Consider the following 19,705-nt stretch of genomic DNA (forward strand, 5'->3'; position numbering starts at 1 on the left):
CTGTGGTCATGTATGGATGTGAGAGTTGGACTGTGAAGAAGGCTGAGCACCGAAGAATTGATGCTTTTGAACTGTGGTGTTGGAGAAGACTCTTGAGAGTCCCTTGAACTGCAAGGAGATCCAACCAGTCCATTCTGAAGGAGATCAGCCCTGGGATTTCTTTGGAAGGAATGATGCTAAAGCTGAAACTCCAGTACTTTGGCTACCTCATGCGAAGAGTTGACTCATTGGAAAAGACTCTGATGCTGGGAGGGATCGGGGGCAGGAGGAAAAGGGGACGACAGAGGATGAGATGGCTGGATGGCATCACTGACTCCATGGACGTGAGTCTGAGTGAACTCTGGGAGTTGGTGATGGACAGGGAGGCCTGGAGTGCTGCGATTCATGGGGTCGCAAAGAGCTGGACACAACTGAGCGATTGATCTGATCTGATCTGATCTGAAAACACCATTTGCATTTACTAGTAACCTCTCAATTTCCTTCCTTTTTGATTTATATGTAAGATCATTCTTCTTTAATTAAAAAGCATGTCATGTGTTAAGTGAAAGAAGCTATAATGTTCATTGAAAAATGCAAACTGGTCTTCTGCCAAGTGTTTTTACATGTAATTTTTGTATGCTTTTATATAGTCATTCAGAATGTTGATAAGGAAAAGGATGTACATGATTTAGGCACAAGTGATTTTCAACCTCAATGCTTTTGGTTTAATTTCAATATATAAAATAGGTAAAATACTATAAAGAGGATAAAACTCTCACTGCAATCAAATTTTCTTACCTTAGCATAAATATTATCACTTTGTTTCCAGGCAAGTTTTTACACAAACTATGCCTATTAAGTGATGGATCTCACCATGTGAGACAAAGTACAAATACCAACTTTAATTTTGGAATACATAATTCATCCATTTTTAAAGTAAAGTAGCTTGAACACTAAAATGAAATATATTTTATATTGAAAACTAGTAGTCATCTTAAAAAAAGTTTTTTTCTTTTTTTACAAAGTCAACTTTCATTATTTTTTCTACAAAAAAATTGTCTGTCACTGAATTTATCATTTCACTCAGTTTTTCAGTCTTTTACTTGGTTTTTAAAAGTTTCTCATCATAAGCCACAGTCTTTTGTGATACCAATATAAAGTTTAGAACTTGTTTATATGTACTTTTGGTTTTATTTTGCTTTGAATGAAGTCATATTTGATATAAAAAGAAAATTTCAGTGATTTAATTTTATGCCCCACATCAATAGTAAATTGTTGAGTTTTGTAGCAAATAACTTATAAAATATTTTTCACATTTTATAAATAATTTATATTTCAAATTATAAAACATTTAGAAATAAACAGAATAAGTTTATTTATTTAAAATTGTATTTAAATACTAAAAAATTTATATTTCAAAGATTTTTATTCAAAGCAATTTATTTTTTTTTTATCTCAACCGCTAAGAAGTGATACTTTGTAAGCTGTTTACTTCTTCCCAAAGTTATCATTTTACTGCCCTGTACAGTCAGGGATAATGACCACTTCTTACATCAGAAGGAGGTGTGGATCTCTTAGCTTGACATTTAGCATCCTTCTTGAATTAGTGCAAAACTTCCTCCTTAATCTCCAACACTCCCCTGCTGAATCCTTCAGTACAGACCCACTGTTCTGGACTATTCACAGATGTCTACGTGAAGGTCAACCAGATGCCAGACAATACCTTCAAACACTTGGCTTTGCTGGTACCACGAGGATGTGGTTTCTAGTCTAACTGCACATTTACTCAGCCATATTTGTTTGGGGATAGATTTCTATGCTTCTCTTTTCTTTTCTCTTTAAGAGAATATTTTGGCTATGCCCTGCGGCTTGTGGGATCTTAGGTCCCTACTCAGAGGTTGAACTCGTGGGGAGCCCAGGCCCTCAGGAGTAAAAGTGCTGAGTCCTAACCCCTGGACTGACAGAGAATTCCCAGTTTTCTGTCCTTAACCATGATCTTTAATCCCAGTATAATAAAAAAAATTTTAAGTGAATACTTTCATAGTAAAACACATAAATGTGGAATAGAAAATAGTTTTGATCTACAGATCAAAACTGTATTTGTTAACTATATTTGGTTGTATGCTCATTAAATTTGCAGACAGTGTACCTATACATAACTTTTTCAACATTCTTAGGTATTTTTAACACTAGGAATTTGTTCTAAAGTTGAGTGTTATGTGGTTTTAAAATATTTAAATGGTCAGGTCGAACACTGCTTGCAGCTAAATTCGAAACCAACCAAATTTCTTAGGTTTGCAAAATTGAACAAGAGAAGTACCACTGAGCTGAATGCATGTCAAGAGCAACGGCTCCACTAGAATTAAACCAATTCAAAGTTGTGCTTGGACCAGGATTTGTATCAGGTCAAAGTAACCAAAACACAGTGCTTTAATAACACAAGCTGTACATGTGTTTTTCCATTAAACTAAATTCACTTTCTTTTTTCAAGCCCAAATGTATCTTCAAAACAAGAGATTAGTGTTTCTGTCCTATCTTTTCTAATACTGGATTGACCTTTCAGTAGCAAGTACATTATTTTATTTAAGCTGTATCACATTACTAACATGATTCTTTTCACTGACCTGCATCTTGTTTTGATCACCAAGTCATAACTTTTGGTTCATGATACCACTGGCCCATGCTTGTCTTTCTCTGTAACCTTCATCCCACTTTTGATTATTTGATTATTTAATTATTTGATTATTATTTCTCAGTGAAGTATAGAAACTCAGAAATTGTTATGATTCCAAATAGCGCTCTCGTAGCTTGGACTAACCATTTTCTTATTATTCTTTGGCTACTATTTTTAACTTGTTTTATAGCTTTGTATTATGTAATGAGATGGAATGGTACACTTTGAAAACTCTTGATATGAGAGCCAACCTGCCATTGGCTATTTTCTAGGGATGTAAAATAGATACCGTGGCAATGCTGGGGATCAGTGTCCTCACCTGTACACTGGGAACACACTGCCTGCATGACCAACCCCATATTAATAGGAATGCCACCCTACCTTAAGACAGATGATCCAGGAAACCAGTTATTGAACATGAAACATCTATTCATGGGGTGAAATAAAAACACAGTCTATTATCTCTGATAATCCTGAGTATTAAATAAAATTACAGGTGTGGGTATTTTGCAGGTAGAGTTTTAGTTTCTAGGACAAAGTCGAGTTAAAGAAGTCATGTTGAACAGTCCTGATTCCTCACCCTCTGCACCAGATGGTCTCCTCTTACTTCCAGTGCTCTGCTCTCATCTTTGTCCCCTTCTTCTCAGTTATTTTTCGTGTAAATGTAACATTTGCTGAAGGAAGTTTACAAATCCCATCTTCCTTCCAGCCACTCAAAACACACACTGCTTCACAACGCAACCCATTTGACTGTCACACAACAGCTGGAGGTCAAGCTTTTCTGAAGAAAATTGACTGCTGAGGATTCCTTTACCCTCAGTATACATTACAAGTAATGTTACTTTTCAATGCTTACAATGTTCCCTAGGAGTGTGTCAGCTGAGCAGGCCAAAAAAAAAAAAAAATCTGTAAGTTTATTATTTTTCCACCAATATATTTGACACCACCTTTGGAGAACGAACAAAAGGCATACTGTCAAGCAGATAGACCTGGACAAAATGTTACTGTTTGTTCCACATGAGCACAGAAGTATATTTAAGCAAAGAAAGCCACTCCATGACTCTCCTGGGACTGACTTCCTTTAGCTGAATTATACCAACATGTTCACACCACTTGTTTCAGACTGTGTTGGAATTTAAAAATGCAGACTTCTATTTGCCAATTGCTTCAATACCCCAGAGATAAAAATTCACGTTAGGATTGAACCTGGCTTTACAGTATCACAGAACAAATGGAAGTTTATTGCAAAAATGTGTGTATACATGAAATTATAGTCAGAGATGTGAAAATAAGGGGTGCCCTTGTTTGACAGATTCTATACTTCTACAGGACAGCCTCAAAGTCACCAGAAGTCACTTAACTTGGGATTAGGTTTCAAATCCAGGCTCAGTGACATTCATGAAACTTTTGGCAAAACTTGGGCCAAGTTTCGAGCAAGGCTGGATAGAATACTTCTTTCATGTGGAACCTGTGTGAAACTCAGTGGTTTGGGCTACTTTTCTCCTTGAGTTTCACATTCAAACAAGCCAAAGTTTCAAAGTAAAATTAAGAGGCAAAAGAAAACAAAAAAAACCCAACAGAACAGGAAAAAAATGGCTTGCTCAAGAATGGAATGGCCTCTGTCACATTCCAAACACATTTCAGCCATTGGATTCTGCAACTGAACTGCTGCTGCTGCTGCTGCTAAGTCGCTTCAGTCGTGTCCGACTCTGTGTAACCCCATAGACGACAGCCCACCAGGCTCCCCCGTCCCTGGGATTCTCCAGGCAAGAACACTGGAGTGGGTTGCCATTTAACTAGCATTGCCTTTTTAGCAGCACATTTCTCCTCAGCAATGCCAAATCAAGAATGCCTAGTATTAAAGGGATGAGTATTCTAGACCCCCACCAAACGTAGTGAAGGATATGCTCAAAATGACCAGAGGATTTCAAGTTTTGACTATACACACATCACAGAAATGAGATGATTCAAAAGCTCTTATAATGTAGATCTGAAGAGAGAAAGTTAGTAATTAAATGTCCAGCTTTGGGAAATTAAAAAAAAAAAAAAATTAGACTGAATAGCTCTAGGTTTTCCTACAATGTCAGTCCCAGTTCTAGAGATCATATTGCATCTGCTTCTAATCCAGAGTGACATCTCCCATAACTTACTCCCTAGCTCCACCCTCTGAACCTGAGTCCCGTGGCCACTGGCTTCCTTCCTTGTCAGCACGATGCAGAGCACAGGGTGCGTCCTGTATCAGCTCTGAGGAGCCAGGGCCCCTGCCTGGCACTTACTCTCCGACAGGCTTAGGCTCGTCCTACTGTTCACCTTCACCAGGACGCAAGGCCAGATGGCCAGGAGACGACAAACTCAGTATCTGGCTGAGGACTTTGAAAATACCCTTGTTTGCAGTAGAGAAGAAAAGAGTGACAGACAAATGTGATATACCCACGAATTTTCTCTAAAACAAAGAGAACATCTAAAAGTTGACTGAATGGCTAGAAAGCGCTATACTCTGCCTATTTTAGGAAATACATTTTTTTCATTCCTTATCCCTCATTCAGCAGAAGTTTCACTAGCATAACAGATTTCTGGCTACAGAGAATTTTTTTTCTCCTTTCCTTTTTTTCTAGTTTTCCTTTTTAAAATATTCTTTTATTTCTTTAAAAATTTTTTTCTTCTTTTTGAAAAAAAAATTAACCGGAAGATGTGTGTTTAAAATGCATGCTTTCTTTCGACATATGGTGAGATACCAATAAACTTCTTTGGAAATAAGAATCTCTAAATTCCAAGGATTTCAGTGTCCATGTTAAAAAGCAACAGTAAGGCCCCAAGGCATATGGCAATTTAGAGGCACTTACATGAGGGGTTGATAGTCTGGTCTGTGCACCATTATTTCCTGCTTGATTTTAGACATCTGCTGAGTGGAGCAGAAAGCTGTCATAAACTCTGTGATGGTCAGAGAAACCTGCCATAGGATAGTCTTTGCTTTTCTGCTGAGGGGAGGGGGGTCCCTGTACTAATAAAACCTAACACATATCAGTGAGAGAAAACCAAAACCCAATACATTATTCCATGAAAATGATATAAAAGCCTTAAACAAAAAAGAAGACTTTTTACTGAACATAGTAAATACCCACAATCAAAGTAAATGCCATGTTTGAAGTTAAAGTCCACAGATCAAAGTGCTTTGCAAAATGTCAAGACCAAGCGTAAGGTGGGGGAGGGGGAAAAGCACAGAAAACCCTCCAAACTATTATATTGTCGAAGTAGAGAAAGAAACCTGCTAGCCAAAGACCATCAGCTAGGTAAGGAAACCTCAAAACTGAGTCACTGAATTGTGGTACAATGGTGCAATACAAAAGCAAACAAAAAATGGTTCTAATTCCACAGTAGCAATGAACAAAACAGTGGTGAAAGAAGGTTAATAAGATAAAGCCGTCTCATTGTCCTTAAAGAATAAATCACTAATCTAGCTCCTTTACTCAGGTAGTTGCATCTTTTCCCTTAAAAAAAAAAATGCCCTTAGAAAGTTAAAAATAAGTAAACCCCGTCTAAACAAGAAAATGAGGGTGTCTGAAAGGCTCTGGGACGAGCAAGGAGGCTTAATTAGCGTTCTGCCGCGGCTCTGGCTCAGTCACAGACAGGTCTGTTCTGCAGGTCAGCATTGTACAGAGCGCGTTCAGCACTGTTTAAAGCTGCAGCCGCAGAAACGCACACAGGCTGCTGCTGGACTCTGGAACTCCGTATCTACCTGGAGGGCGTTCAGCAACCCCAGCACCGTCCCCCACCCCCATCCCCCTGCTTATTTTCACCATTGACAAGTTATTTAAAAAACATTGAGTCCATGTCATAAACCAACAAAATAATTCCAGAATTAAAAAAAAAAAAAAAAAATCTTACCTACAGGCAGCCAGGTTCAACAGTTGATCTGAAGAGAGGAAGTAGGAGTCAGTGGCCTTTTACATGTGGAGGTTGTTTATTTAGCCCTTTTTAAAAGGTCTTGAACTCCAGAGGTTTAAGATTAAGTCCAATCAAAGTGTCTGGAAAAAAAAAAAAAAGGTGGGGGGGCAAGAGAGAAGGCAAGTGAGAGAGGGAAAGAATCTCAGCTGCTGGGTGGTGCTACTGTTCTGAGAGCATTTGAGCTATTTTCAGCATTTAACAGCAGCCGGGGTTGTCTGCAAGGGATGAAAAAACCTTGCCTGGATCGCCACATCCCGCCCCCCCCACACATCGGCGGGGGGGGGGGGGGGCGTGGGGGGCAGGGACACAAACCAGGAAACCCACAACAACTTGCTTCACTGTGCAAATATTCAGTTATATTTTGAGGAAAACTGCCAGCATGATTGAAAGTAAAGCACACAGTAACAACAACAACAAAAACTTAACTGGAATCTTAAAGAAACATAGTACTTTGCCATAATCCTTGCGTTTTCAAAACGATTCACCTGATTCGTCGAAAATCAGATGTTCTATTTATGCCGTATTGAGAGGAAAGACTTTTCTTCTGATAGTTCCTGGCCGGATTATATGAGTCTTAAAAAATATTTTAGATTTCTCTCTGGGAGGAATAACTGTTGTCAGCCTATCCTCCTTAAGACTGAAGACAAATGATTTATTTCTAGCCCACACCCACATTTCCAGTCTCATCAACCATGCTATTTTTGAAAGCTACTGGGTTAAGCTGTTGACATTTCTTATCTCTTGGCAGAGATTGGGGGCCATTCAGTGACAAGATGCAGACAGGCACCCATCCCCTGCTCTCTCCCCACTCCAAAGGCCAGTGAAGAAATTCTTCAGACTGGGTCACCAGCAATGACTGGCAAACTCGGAGCTTTCGTTTGTAGAATGATGAATTAAGATCTGGAAATTGTATTCATTCATTCAACAAACATTTTTGTGGCAAGAACTTCTGATATGCCAAGCACTCTGAGAATACAATAGTGGACAAAATTAATTTCTTTGCCTCGAAAGGTTTACAGCACACAAACGCAGCGAGAGTAAGGACAGAATTTGTTACAGACGTTTACAGCTTCTTTTCCACAGGCTATTTAAACCATGGCAACTGGAGATGTGGCGATCTCTTACTCTGACCCAGGGAATATATGCGTCATCAGACGGACTCCTGACTTCCATTGCTTCATTAGGCTTTTTGCAACATCCCGAAAAAGGAAAATTAGTTACTTCCTACCAAGGAAACACTTAAGTATTTGTATAAAAGCCTCTGTTCTAGATGAAATCCCTAAAACCTCTGAACTCCCTATTCTTTGTAACAAAGAAAACACTTATGCAGTCAGGAAGTACTGCTGAGAGATGAAAGAAGATTCCCTGATCTTAGTCCATTATAAAAACCACCTGATATATTTTATAGTTAATATTATGAAGGCTGGCTACCAGAGGCTCACATCAAATTCAGTTCTTTCCTTGTAACTGATTAGAGAAAATACGGAGGAAAGAAGTAGGTGAGGCAGATTGAGGTATGAACTTCCAGTTGCAAAATAAATTGAGTCACAAGGTGTGAAATGGACAGTGTGGGGATTTTATATAGTCCATAATTATGTAATGTCTTTGTATGGTGACAGATGGTGACTAGACTTACTGTAGTGATCGTTTTGAAATGTATAGAAATATCAATCACTATGCCATGTAACAGGAACTAAACTTTTTAACTGCTTTTCCTTTTTCTCCTTATAGTAGTTTTTTTTTTAATTTAATTTTATTTTTAAACTTTACATAATTGTATTAGTTTTGCCAAATATCAAAATGAATCCGCCACAGGTATACATGTGGAAAATACATTTGAAAATGGACCTTCCTTGAGAAACCGTCGAAGTTAAGGGAACAGATAAAGATTAACTATTTGAGTACTAAGTCAACTATTATTTTTAAATTACAAACTGGGTGTTTTTCACACCAATACTAAGAGAAGTTCATTGCTTCACGTTGAACTATTTTTAGAGTCATTTTATACCAATCTGCACTTGAATGAACAGGTTATGACCCAGCTCCCTGTTCCATTTAGGATGAGTCCTACCCTGCCAAGTAACTCACCCAGGACTCCTTTGTTCCCCAAAGATCTTGACTGTCCAGACAGCCTGTCTATAGGTACTTTTCAACAGATTTGGCATCACAGAAGAGTGCAAATTGAGGCCTATTTTTAAAGGTTAGAGTACTTACCCAACTACTATGTCTTTGTAAGTTATTAATAACGTAACAGTTATATCAACTGTACTGTTAATGGTTTTATTTCTCTGTTTTTTTCCTTTGTGTTTTTTACCAAAAAATTGATTTAAAATCATTTGGAAATGCTTATATTAGAGTGGGCTTCTTATATTGATGAAACATTAAATAGGCGTTTGGCGTAACTCTTCTTCTGTATAAGATGGGGGTAATAACAATGCCAATCCATAGAGTTGTGGTTGGGTTTATATGATTATGCACATTAAATGCTTAACCAAGTAATGCCTGATACACAGAAAGCATAAAAGTTAATGACATTATCACTTGTTGTTGTTGCTGTTGAGTCGCTAAATCATGTCCAACACTTTGCAACCCCGTGGTCTGCAGCACTCCAGGCTCCTCTGTTCTTCATGACTCCCACAGTCTGCTCAAATTCACGTCCATTGAGTTGGTGATGCTATCTAATCATCTCATCCTCTGTCGTCCCCTTCTCCTGCCCTCAATCTTTCCCAGCATCAGGGTCTTTTCTAATGAGCCAGCTCTTCGCATCAGATGGCCAAAGTATTGGAGCTTCAGCTTCAATATCAGTCTTTCCAATGAATATTCAGGACTGATTTTATTTAAGTCTAGAGCCTGCCTATCTAATGTGGTGGATACATGTGGCTGTTGAGCCACATGTGGTTTGTCAGAACTGAGATGTCATGTACGTGTAAAATATATACCAGACTTTAAGTATGAAAAACAGATTGTAAGCAGAATTTTTTAAAAATCTTGATCATATGTTGAAATAGTATTGCAGACATATTATGTTAAATGTTTTGTTAAAATTAATTTTACCTCTTTTTATTTTTTAAAATGCCAAAGCCTTTTATATTATAAATGTGACTTGTATTATCGTTTTATCAGGCAGTGCCATCTAGGCCAGTGGTTCTCAAACTGTAGTAAGCATCAGAGTTACCTGGAAGGCTCATCCAAAGACACATTCTTGGGTCCTAGCCCTAGTTTCTGACTTAGTATGTCTGAGGAGGGGCCTGAAATTTTGATCGCTACAAGTCCCCAGGTGATTCTTGACCATACTTTGAGAACCACTGCTCTTGATCCTTGCTACTTAAACGAGTGGTCCACAGATCAATATCTAATGTTTGGAGGAATCAGGACATTTCGCAAGATTCCGGGCAGCAATGCAGGCTCTGAAGAAAAAGATAAGAACCTAATTGCCTGGTGCCCTGGCCACCATGTTCACTGAGATTCTTAAACTCTCCAGAAGGACGGGCTTGGTTTCAGAGGCTAGAGCAGGAATAATCTTTCAGAGATGAAGAGGGAACGGGGGAAATGGACAGAAATGTTGAAAGTCAGTTTAGCGTTTCACTTCTTTTTCTCCCTCCATAGCACACAAGAAATACTGAGACTGTTTTCAGCTAAGTATTGGTCTAATCGAAGCTGTAACTAAGGCACAGTTGATGTAGAACAAACCTAGAAGGTATTTATGTCTCAAGGAAGGATCTTATTAATTCAGGTAACCCTCCAACTGTTTGAAGCACAAGAGATTGGCATTTTGGAGAAGAGAGGCTTCCGCTGTCCTCTGCCCCACCGTTAAGTGAACACATTATTTTGAATGCTTTCACCAGTTTGCCAAATGCCTTCTCACCTTTTCAGGTGGCACCAAAGCCTCGTGGGCTCAAAGGGCTTCCTAAAAATGAAATCCTCATTATAAGAGAAAATGTGGACCCACACCAGTCATATTTAAAACTCCCAGTTCTGTATGCAGCGATCATCTGTAGCTTTAGGTCTTACTGGTTGGTTGATTGTTTCAGAAAACTTAAAAAAGTGTGTAATGCTTAAGAGCAGAGAGTCTGGGACAGTGTGTCTGTTTGAATCCACTTTGGTGTGACCTTGGGCCAGTTACTTCACTTCCCTGTGCCTCTGTTTCCTCTTCTTTAAATAGGACTTATCTCAGTAGGCTGTTGTGAGGATTAGAAGAGTTGTCATTTCAAAGGAATGTAGAAAAGTCTGGCATGTTGCAAATGCTATTAATGTTATTGGTTAAATAATTAAAACGTAACTGTGCAGGTTTCTTTTATGGCCAAAAATGGTAGTTTGTTTTCAGATACCATGATGATTTCTAGGGACTTTTATGTGCATGGTTTCTTCAATACATGCGTTGTGAGGGCTTCTTTGAGAGTTGTTTAAATTTTTTTCCCCAAGAGAACTCCAAATTCTCATTTGATTCCTCATCGCTTCCTATGATTTGAGAGGATCTCAGTAAGGAAGGAAGTGAATGTAGTTTTCCCATGAATATTGTTTTCTAGGTTACACATTCTCCCCCCGCCCCCACCCCCCGAAGTCCTTTGAAAAGTGAGTTGCACTATAAATGTTTGAAGGCTTTCATGGTCATGTCAGTTGGGTAGCATTGTCTAATTTTCCAGGAGAACAATGCGTCATTCTCTTAGATATTTTAGTACTTAGGGAGAGGCAGCAGGTCTGCCTGAAACACTGGCATTAGTTTCAAAGATGTACTGAAAAGGCAGTCAGATTCTGATCCTATAGAAATGATAGAAATCAGATAACGCTGATGAAAGGAAGGGGCGGACCCCCAAAGCAGGCATGCTGGATGCAAAATGAAGGCTCAGTTAAGTGTACTGACATCTTTTACACTTGTCTGCTTCAACCATATGAAACATAGTGAACCACGTGTGTGTGCGACGAAACTAGTGATGCTTAGAAGCATCACACACTCGGTGTCAACAGGGTCGTCTCCAAGAAGTTCAGTGTGTTGAACAGTGAATAAATGTACCAAGTGGGGAAACCCAAGCCCATGGGTTGAGTGGTTTCAGACCAGTCATACAAGTCCTCTGAGAGGATACCCTAAAATGGAGGCAGAAACACTGAGCTGTGTAAACCCCGTTCCTAACTCGAACATCTGGACGTTTGCTTAGACTGATAAGAGATCACATTTGGCCATTCCCGCTCACCCCCATGATCTACATCTGCAGGCATAATTATTTTATTTTATTATTTTTTTTTTGTCTTGGAAATGTTATAAAATTTTTAATAGCAAAACATAGGAATAAAAACATATTAACAAAATGTATTCAATCATTTACATTACAAACAAGGAATCTGCAGTTCATTGTTGTGGCCTGACAGGAGAAAATTACTCAATAGGAATCTATGCACAATGTGATTGCAAATATGTACAGTACTTTAAAAAAGCCTACAAGGAGGAAAGTTGGCTAGGTTCTTTGTTAGACCAACCAATCAAAATATTAAAACTCTGTGGACTAGTAGTAATAACTTTACACTTAAAAAAAAAGTTTCATTTTGTTTAAGAGTATTCCAATTATATTTATATGGTTCCAGTTGATGAAGCCATTCACCATAGTTCCAGTAAATTACCCTTTAATTGATTTGTTTGGGGGAAAAGATCGACATGTTAATAAAAATGAACGAAGGAATTTTCATCACAATGGTTTCCAGTTAAACTATCACAGCTTCACAAATGGACTGAAGCTGTCCATTAAAGTTGTCAAATCATATGTCACTTATTTCTGCTTCCTGGTTTACTGACATGAAACGAAATGTGACTTGCCATCCCATTTGCCATTATCCAATCTGGGACTGGATTTTACCAAATAAGGTGAGTGTCTGAATGAACAATTCAGACTAGAGATTCTATCTATCAGATGCTAGAGATTCTATAGAAATAACTTCTTAAAACCTTTGTTACAACTCACTTTCTAGTGAAAACCTTATTGTTTTTAAACTGACTGTCTGAACTCCATGTGTATTTAGCAAGTGCCTCTGCTGTTTTATATAACTATGATTTAGATCTCGATATTTATATTCCATTGAAATTGAGCATATGCAACAGTTGCTACATATGGTAGAAAAATCAAGATAAGCCTTCAAAGGGGCCTATTTAAGGCTCTGTGCGATCTGCTTCTTCTCATCCCCACGCACATCTCCCTCCCTTCTCTAGCTCCCTTTCTTCCAGTTTCTCTGGCCTCCCCTCAGTTCCTGGGTTGGACCACCGTCGGGGCCTGTGTGTGTGCTTCATTCCCTCTCCCTGCCGCCTGCCCTGCTTGACGTGGATGCCAGGCACCCTTCGGCTGTCAGCTCAAGCGCCTTTTCCTCAGGAAGGGTTTCCCTGCTCTAGCCAAGGTCAAGCATTTTTGTTTTTAACTCTTAAAGAATCGTGTTCCTCACGTTCCCTCCAACATCAAACGTTGCCTTTGTTTGAGTGATCGATTCATGGATTTCTCCTCTGATTCCCATCGAACCCCTGACAGGTGTGTTATATTTGTGCCTGGCACTGAGGGAGGGCTCAGTGGCATTTGTTGAATAAAGAAGCAATTCAGTAAGTTCTGCTCAAGGCATTAAGCAACACACGATGGTATTTTTGTTATATATAAATGAGAGCTTATGAAAGTATCTTATCTTCTAAAAAGCAAAAACTCTGTATTTTGATTAAGCAGCTGTTTCCAACCAAGAGGATTCTCTAAACGGTATTGCTTTTTGGTTACATATTTGATTTAAAAAGTTTTTAAAGAATCAGCACTTGTTTTCCTCCTCGGGATATAATCTATTATCTTAATAACTTGCATTTATCTTCTAAAATAGGCTTGAAATAAATCGATACCTGCATTCTTGCATCATCTCTCCAGATCTTTTTAAAAATCATGTAATACTCCATTAGGGTGTATTAATCACTCAACTGGGATCTCTGATCACAATTTCTTTTGATTAGGGTTACTGAGAGAATGACGTATTTGTGTATTACTAGACGGCAATGGCACCCCACTCGAGTACTCTTGCCTGGAAAATCCCATGGACGGAGGAGCCTGGTGGGCTGCAGTCCATGGGGTCGCCGGGAGCCAGACACGATGGAGCGACTTCACTTTCACTTTTCCCTTTCATGCATTGGAGAAGGAAATGGCAACCCACTCCAGTGTTCTTGTCTGGAGAATCCCGGGGACGGGGGAGCCTGGTGGGCTGCCGTCTATGGGGTCGCACAGAGTCGGACACGACTGAAGCGACTTAGCAGCAGCAGCAGACAGTTATACCACGTGGCTTCCTGCAAGCCGTACCTGATGCTTTTTATAGATACTTGATGAGCAGACAAACAAATGAAGTATCTCGCCCACAGCACTGCCTGCTCAGGCCATTGTCATTCTAGTGGCATGAAACCCTTTGTCATGTCCATATAGTGCATTAGTTATAAACACACCAGGAATTACTGGCCATCGAAAAACTGGGAGATTTGTGATCTTGTTCTCTGGCAAAGGAGAGGAAAGGGAGCTTTGTGTGGCCTGGAATACAGAGCTGAGTTGGAGACTGGGGGCTGGTCTTTGCTCTGTTGCCTGGGAAGAGGCTGTGAGACACTTTCTTCTACCCTGGGCAAGGACACTGGTTACAGCCTAAGGATGTTTGAAGATGTACTATTTTGTACATATGTACATGCTTTTTGTACACGTGTAAGACACTTTGAAATCATCACGGCAGAGCATGAAAAATATCTTTTCTGAGGCATTCAAAAAACAAACTAATTAACCCAACCATCTATGGCATATTTCCATCGTTACTATGACCACAAAAGTTAATTTTGCAAGGACAGGCATACATAAATAATACACAAAATGTTAGAAAAATGTCCTTGAAACCCACAGAGATGAAATATGAGTGAAGAATAATAAGGAAGAGTGGACCCACATTCAAGGGTTAGAAGGAGCTGTATAGATTTGTTATATCAAGTGCATAAGAAAAATATTTTCCTAAAATGAATGTGGGTTAGAAATGGGAGCTTTTAGATACTGACATGTTAATATTTTCTGTGTTATCCGCCCTGCAATCCAGACCTTCCTACCTCTTTGAGTGGCCTGTTGGTGTGTCCCAGGTAGGTTACGGATGTTGCTGCAATATTGATCCCTTCAGTTGTCACCTCACTAGGTGACACCCAAGGCACCTGGAGCTTTGGGGCCAGTCACCTCTGGCTGTTAGCAACCTCATCTGTTTACCTCAGTGCCTACAGATACGCTCATTTGTCCATGTGCCAGATATAGACACGATTGGGTGGGAACGGTCTAACCAGCAAGGTCAGCCTCCTAAAAACAGCAACAATAGTCTTGTTAACAAAGGAAACACAAGAAATGAGATGGTATGGGAGAGGCATGTGTCAAGAAATGAGTAATGATAGCTCAGTTTTACCAAAAACAGGGGGGAAATCATTGTTTAGACTCTGGGCTGAGCCAGGACTGGCCTGGTCTCCAGAGGAAAGTGCTGGACGGTCTGTCCTGTCTGTGGGTAGTGTGTGCTTAGGTAGAGGGGAGGGAAATGGACGTCTGAGCCAAAGTAAATGCATGCATTTTCACCTTCTCATGAGTTTCCTCTTTTTCTCAGCCAGGGTTTCTTTAAGGGTCACTTTCAAATGAAGTTTCTCTCTGACACATTTCATTTTACAATCAAGTCACTCACTATATCCAGACTCATGGCTCGAAAAGAAATAAATACTGTAACACAGTCATGGCAGACGCACCTTCCTACCTATGGAGGATCCATCTTTGCTTTCAACGCTGCTACAAATTCCTGGTCACAGGTCTATTTAAAAACTTATCTTCTAGGATTCCCTGGTGGTTTGTTCAGGCTGATAAGCTACAGGCAAGACGTCTCACGGGGGCGATGCTAACACAGAACCTCCTGAGGAGAGGGTCCTCTACCTTTCACCCCATCACCTGGCACTGCTCCTCTGAGCTGATGGAAATGCAGATGCCCTTCTGGGAAGCACCTGCTGAGGCAGCCTTGAACCCACCCGGGCTCCTTGTTGTTTTGGGGAAACCAGCCCCTCACTTGGTTAATCTGATCACTGGAAACGAAGAGGCATACCGACACAATCATCCAAGAACGAGTTTCTCAGCTCAGGCTGGCTGAAAGATAGCCGGAGACTATTAAGCTGGCTATGAAGATATCATAATGAACCTAGAGCTTGTCATACAGAGCGCAGTTAACTCAGAAAGTGAAAACCAAATATCGTCTATTAACACGTGTACACGGAATCTAGGAAAATGGTACCGATGAACCTATGTGTAGGGCAGGAATAGAGACGCAGACGTGGGGAATGGTGGACGCAGAGGGGCAAGGAGAGGGTGGAATGAATTGAGAGAGTAGCATTGATACATATATACTACCATATGTAAGATATACAGCCAGTGGGAAGCTGCTGTTTAGCAAGGGGAGCTCAGCTGGGTGCTCAGTGATGAACTCTAGGGGTGGGATGGGGTCGGGTGGGAGGGAGGCCCCAGAGGCAGGGCATATATGTAGACATATAGCTGATGCGTGCTGCCGTGCAGCAGAAGCTAACAATATTGTACAGCGAGTATGTTCCAATAAAAAAATAATAAAGATAATCACGTACAAAATCGTTTCAGAAGTTCTAAAAGTACTTCTAGACATCAACAGTTAGCCCTCACCTCTTGTGAATTGCTGTGTTCAGTCTCAAGCCCATTATCATTTTCTAATGGACTGAAAATTGCCGTGAAAAACAGAGCGGATATGTTTGAAGCCCAAGAAGCTGCAGCATTCGAATCTTTTCGGCTTTAAAGAAATATAATCGAGTAGTTGGCTCTTTTTTTTCTTCCCCCCCTAAAACTAACAATTAGTGATCAGTGATATCAAGAGGAATAAGAACATCATAATAGTCTGCAGGAAATAGAAAACAGGAACCCATTGTTTACCCTGTTCTCAGTGGACATTGCCAGAGCATTGTTCAGAAAACTTTGAGCAGGGTCACTGCAGTGTAGTTTACCAAGGTTTCAAAAGCTAAACTGAATGATGGAATTTGTCCTTGGTACAAAAAAAAAGTGATTTTGAGAAGATGGTGAGGGATGTATTTGAGTACTAAAAGATCTTAAAATTTTCTATTTAGGATTTCTTAAAATGGTAAATGCTCTCAGTCATAACTGAGGCAAAAGCATGTTGGATTAGGAGGCCAATAATTTTTTCAGTTTCAAATAAAACTAAAGATACACATACAATGTGGAAATTATTTTAAGCATTCTTATCTCATGGCTTCTGGTTGTACCATACATTGGAGAAATGAATATAAAGTATAATACATTCCATTTTGTAACCATCAGTCACATATAACCATTTTGTCTTTCTGTCTATATTGGTGAGGAGCTTGATGTTCGACAGGAAGGGTCTGGAGGCTGTCTGCCACCAGTGAATCTGACACCACTGCCTTCAAGTAGCATGGTTACCAAATCTCCTTGAGCTACAGTTCTTTCTTGTGTGAAGAAAGTAAGAATTATTGCAGCACTTAACGCATCTGATTGGTATGAAGATTGAATGAGTTAGTATACGCAAAGGTCTTAAGACAATACCTTGCATACAGTAGGCATAAGTGTTGGTTGCTGCTCTTGATAAGATCATTGTCTCAATAATGCATGACACACACACAGTTAAAAACACACGCTTTGAGGATAAATAGTCCTTAATTAACTTTCTGGTTCTGCCCCTTATTTGCTCCTTGGTTTGGGCATGATCTCTGAGTCTCAGTTCCCTCAGCTGACAAGTCGCTCAGTTGTATCTTACTCTTTGTGGCCTCATGGACTGTAGCCCACCAGGCTCCTCTACCCATGGAATTTTCCAGGCAAGAATTTTAGAGTGGGTTGCCATTTCCTTCTCCAGGGATCTTCCCGACTCAGTCGTGGAACCTACAGCTCTTACATCTCCTTCATTGGCAAGCAGATTCTTTACCTCTGGTGCCACCTGGGAAGCCCACTTAATTACCATAGAGCATTATTTAGGGGATAGAAGAAGATACTTGGAGAAGGCAATGGCACCCCACTCCAGTACTCTTGCCTGGAAAATCCCATGGGCAAAGGAGCCTGGTGGGCTGCAGTCCATGGGCTCCCTACGAGTCGGACACAACTGAACGACTTCACTTTCACTTTACACTTTCATGCATTGGAGGAGGAAATGGCAACCCACTCCAGTGTTCTTGCCTGGAGAATCCCAGGGCCGGGGGAGCCTGGTGGGCTGCTGTCTATGGGGTAGCACAGAGTCGGACACGACTGAAGCGACTTAGCAGCAGCAGCAGCAGCAGAAGATACTGCACAAAAAGCCATAGCTGGCACAAAGTAATCATCAGTTATTTTAAAAGTCAGGTAGAAAAAAATTATTTGTCAATGTAGTAATTGATCTTTGCAAACGTGTTCTTTTAGTTTGCGAATGGGGGAAAATGAAATGGATAGGACACACTGAGATTCTGAATTTAATTTCCTTATAATTCATTTCAGAGAGCTCACATTCAGACTTTTATGGGGCTTTAAAAATTTTTTAATTTTAAATAAGAATTCATGAAATTGTCAAACAGATGGATTAAGAAAATTCCCAATCTTTGCTAATGACTTTGATAATGACTTTCTCTATGATTGATATTTTCCCCTTAAAGCAACAGCATTATCATCATCTTATTTGGTGAGTAACAGGTTGATGAGGAAATTTATTACCATTAAAAGGAATAAACCAGAAGAAGCAAAATTAAAAAAAAAAGAGTGGACTCTGTAAGTCCCTTTAAGAGACTGTCGTTCCCTTAGCAAGTGGGCGGAACAGAGTTATAATTCTATCTGTCTTTGCTAAAAACAAATGCACACTAATTATATCCATTGACTACAATTTTGATAAGTGATTAATTGAAGTATGCTGCTGCTGCTGCTGCTAAGTCGCTTCAGTCGTGTCAGACTCTGTGCGACCCTGTAGACGGCAGCCCACCAGGCTCCCCCGTCCCTGGGATTCTCCAGGCAAGAACACTGGAGTGGGTTGCCATTTCCTTCTCCAATGCATGAAAGGGAAAAGTGAAAGTGAAGTCGCTCAGTCATGTCCAACTCTTAGTGACCCCATGGACTGCAGCCCACCAGGCTCCTCCATCCATGGGATTTTCCAGGCAAGAGTACTGGAGTGGGGTGCCATTGCCTTCTCCATAATTGAAGTATAAGTACCCCTATTATAGCAATAAGTACATTGCTGGAAAAAAGATTCAAGGTTTGGACTCAGACTTAGCAAGCCCTGTCACTTTTAGCAAGTTACTTAGTCTGAGCCTTGATTTGCTTTATCTGTAAAACACAAACAATATTCCCTACCTTTTGGGGAGCCTTTTGAGAGGATGATGTGAGACTGTGGGAAAACCAGTTGGTCAAGCACCTGCTGTGGAAGAGTGTTTGATGTGTTGTTGCTGCTGTTTGCTGTCATTTTTCTACTAGAGTGTAGGCTCCTTGAGGACTGGCCTCCCCTTTAGAAACACAAATATCAGGACCTCCCTGGCAATCCAGTGGTTAAGACCTTGCACTGCTAACGCAGGGGCCTTGGGTTTGATCCTTGGTCAGGATCTAAGATCTCACATGCCATGTGTGCCCTGCAGTGTGGCCAAAAGATTTAAAAAAAAATTTTTTTTGAAGCCCCATAAGTATCACCAGTTCCCAGCACAGTGTCTGGGCCCCAGAATCTTCTGCGTGAATATTTATCTAATGAAAGGGATACCCTGCATGGGGAACTGAAACAATGATGATCATTTCTGGCAAGCTTGACGTGCTTAAGTGAAAGAGGCACTGACCAACTGAACCACTATTCTAGGGAATAGATTTAAGTAAAAAAGTAAATAGCTTTCCTGATGACTCGGTGGTAAAGAATTGTCTTGCCAAGCAGGGGACACGGGTTCAATCCCTGGGTCAGGAAGATCCCCTGGAGAAGGAAATAGCAATCCACTCCAGTATTCTTGCCTGGAAAATTCCATGAACAGAGGAACCTGGCGGGCTGCAGTCCAAAGACTAGGACACGACTTAGTGACTGAACAGCAACAAAAAGAGTAATTGAAAGACAGCCTCTTCCTTACACATT

General features: G+C 40.2%; 2 protein-coding genes across 11 annotated transcripts in view; one reads left to right on the top strand and one right to left on the bottom strand.

The window, feature by feature from the left end:
- Positions 1 to 19,705, bottom strand: part of SORBS2 (sorbin and SH3 domain containing 2) — a 211,773-nt gene that overhangs the window by 170,702 nt on the left and 21,366 nt on the right. For 8 of the 10 annotated variants that reach the window (XM_019953352.2, XM_070781555.1, XM_070781554.1 and 5 more), the window contains exon 2: positions 6,539 to 6,678. The gene's annotated coding sequence lies outside the window, so the exon portion shown is untranslated. Of the gene's footprint in view, positions 1 to 6,538; positions 6,679 to 7,083; positions 7,919 to 19,705 lie in introns of those variants that run through there. The other 2 variants (XM_070781560.1, XM_070781553.1) reach the window with 2 other exon arrangements.
- TLR3 (toll like receptor 3) overlaps positions 1 to 19,705 on the top strand; it is a 373,039-nt gene that overhangs the window by 144,545 nt on the left and 208,789 nt on the right. The gene's annotated exons all lie outside the window — the stretch shown is intronic.

This window comes from Bos indicus, chromosome 27 (genome assembly GCF_029378745.1).
Source record: "Bos indicus isolate NIAB-ARS_2022 breed Sahiwal x Tharparkar chromosome 27, NIAB-ARS_B.indTharparkar_mat_pri_1.0, whole genome shotgun sequence".
In the NCBI taxonomy this organism is placed as follows: Eukaryota; Metazoa; Chordata; class Mammalia; order Artiodactyla; family Bovidae; genus Bos; species Bos indicus.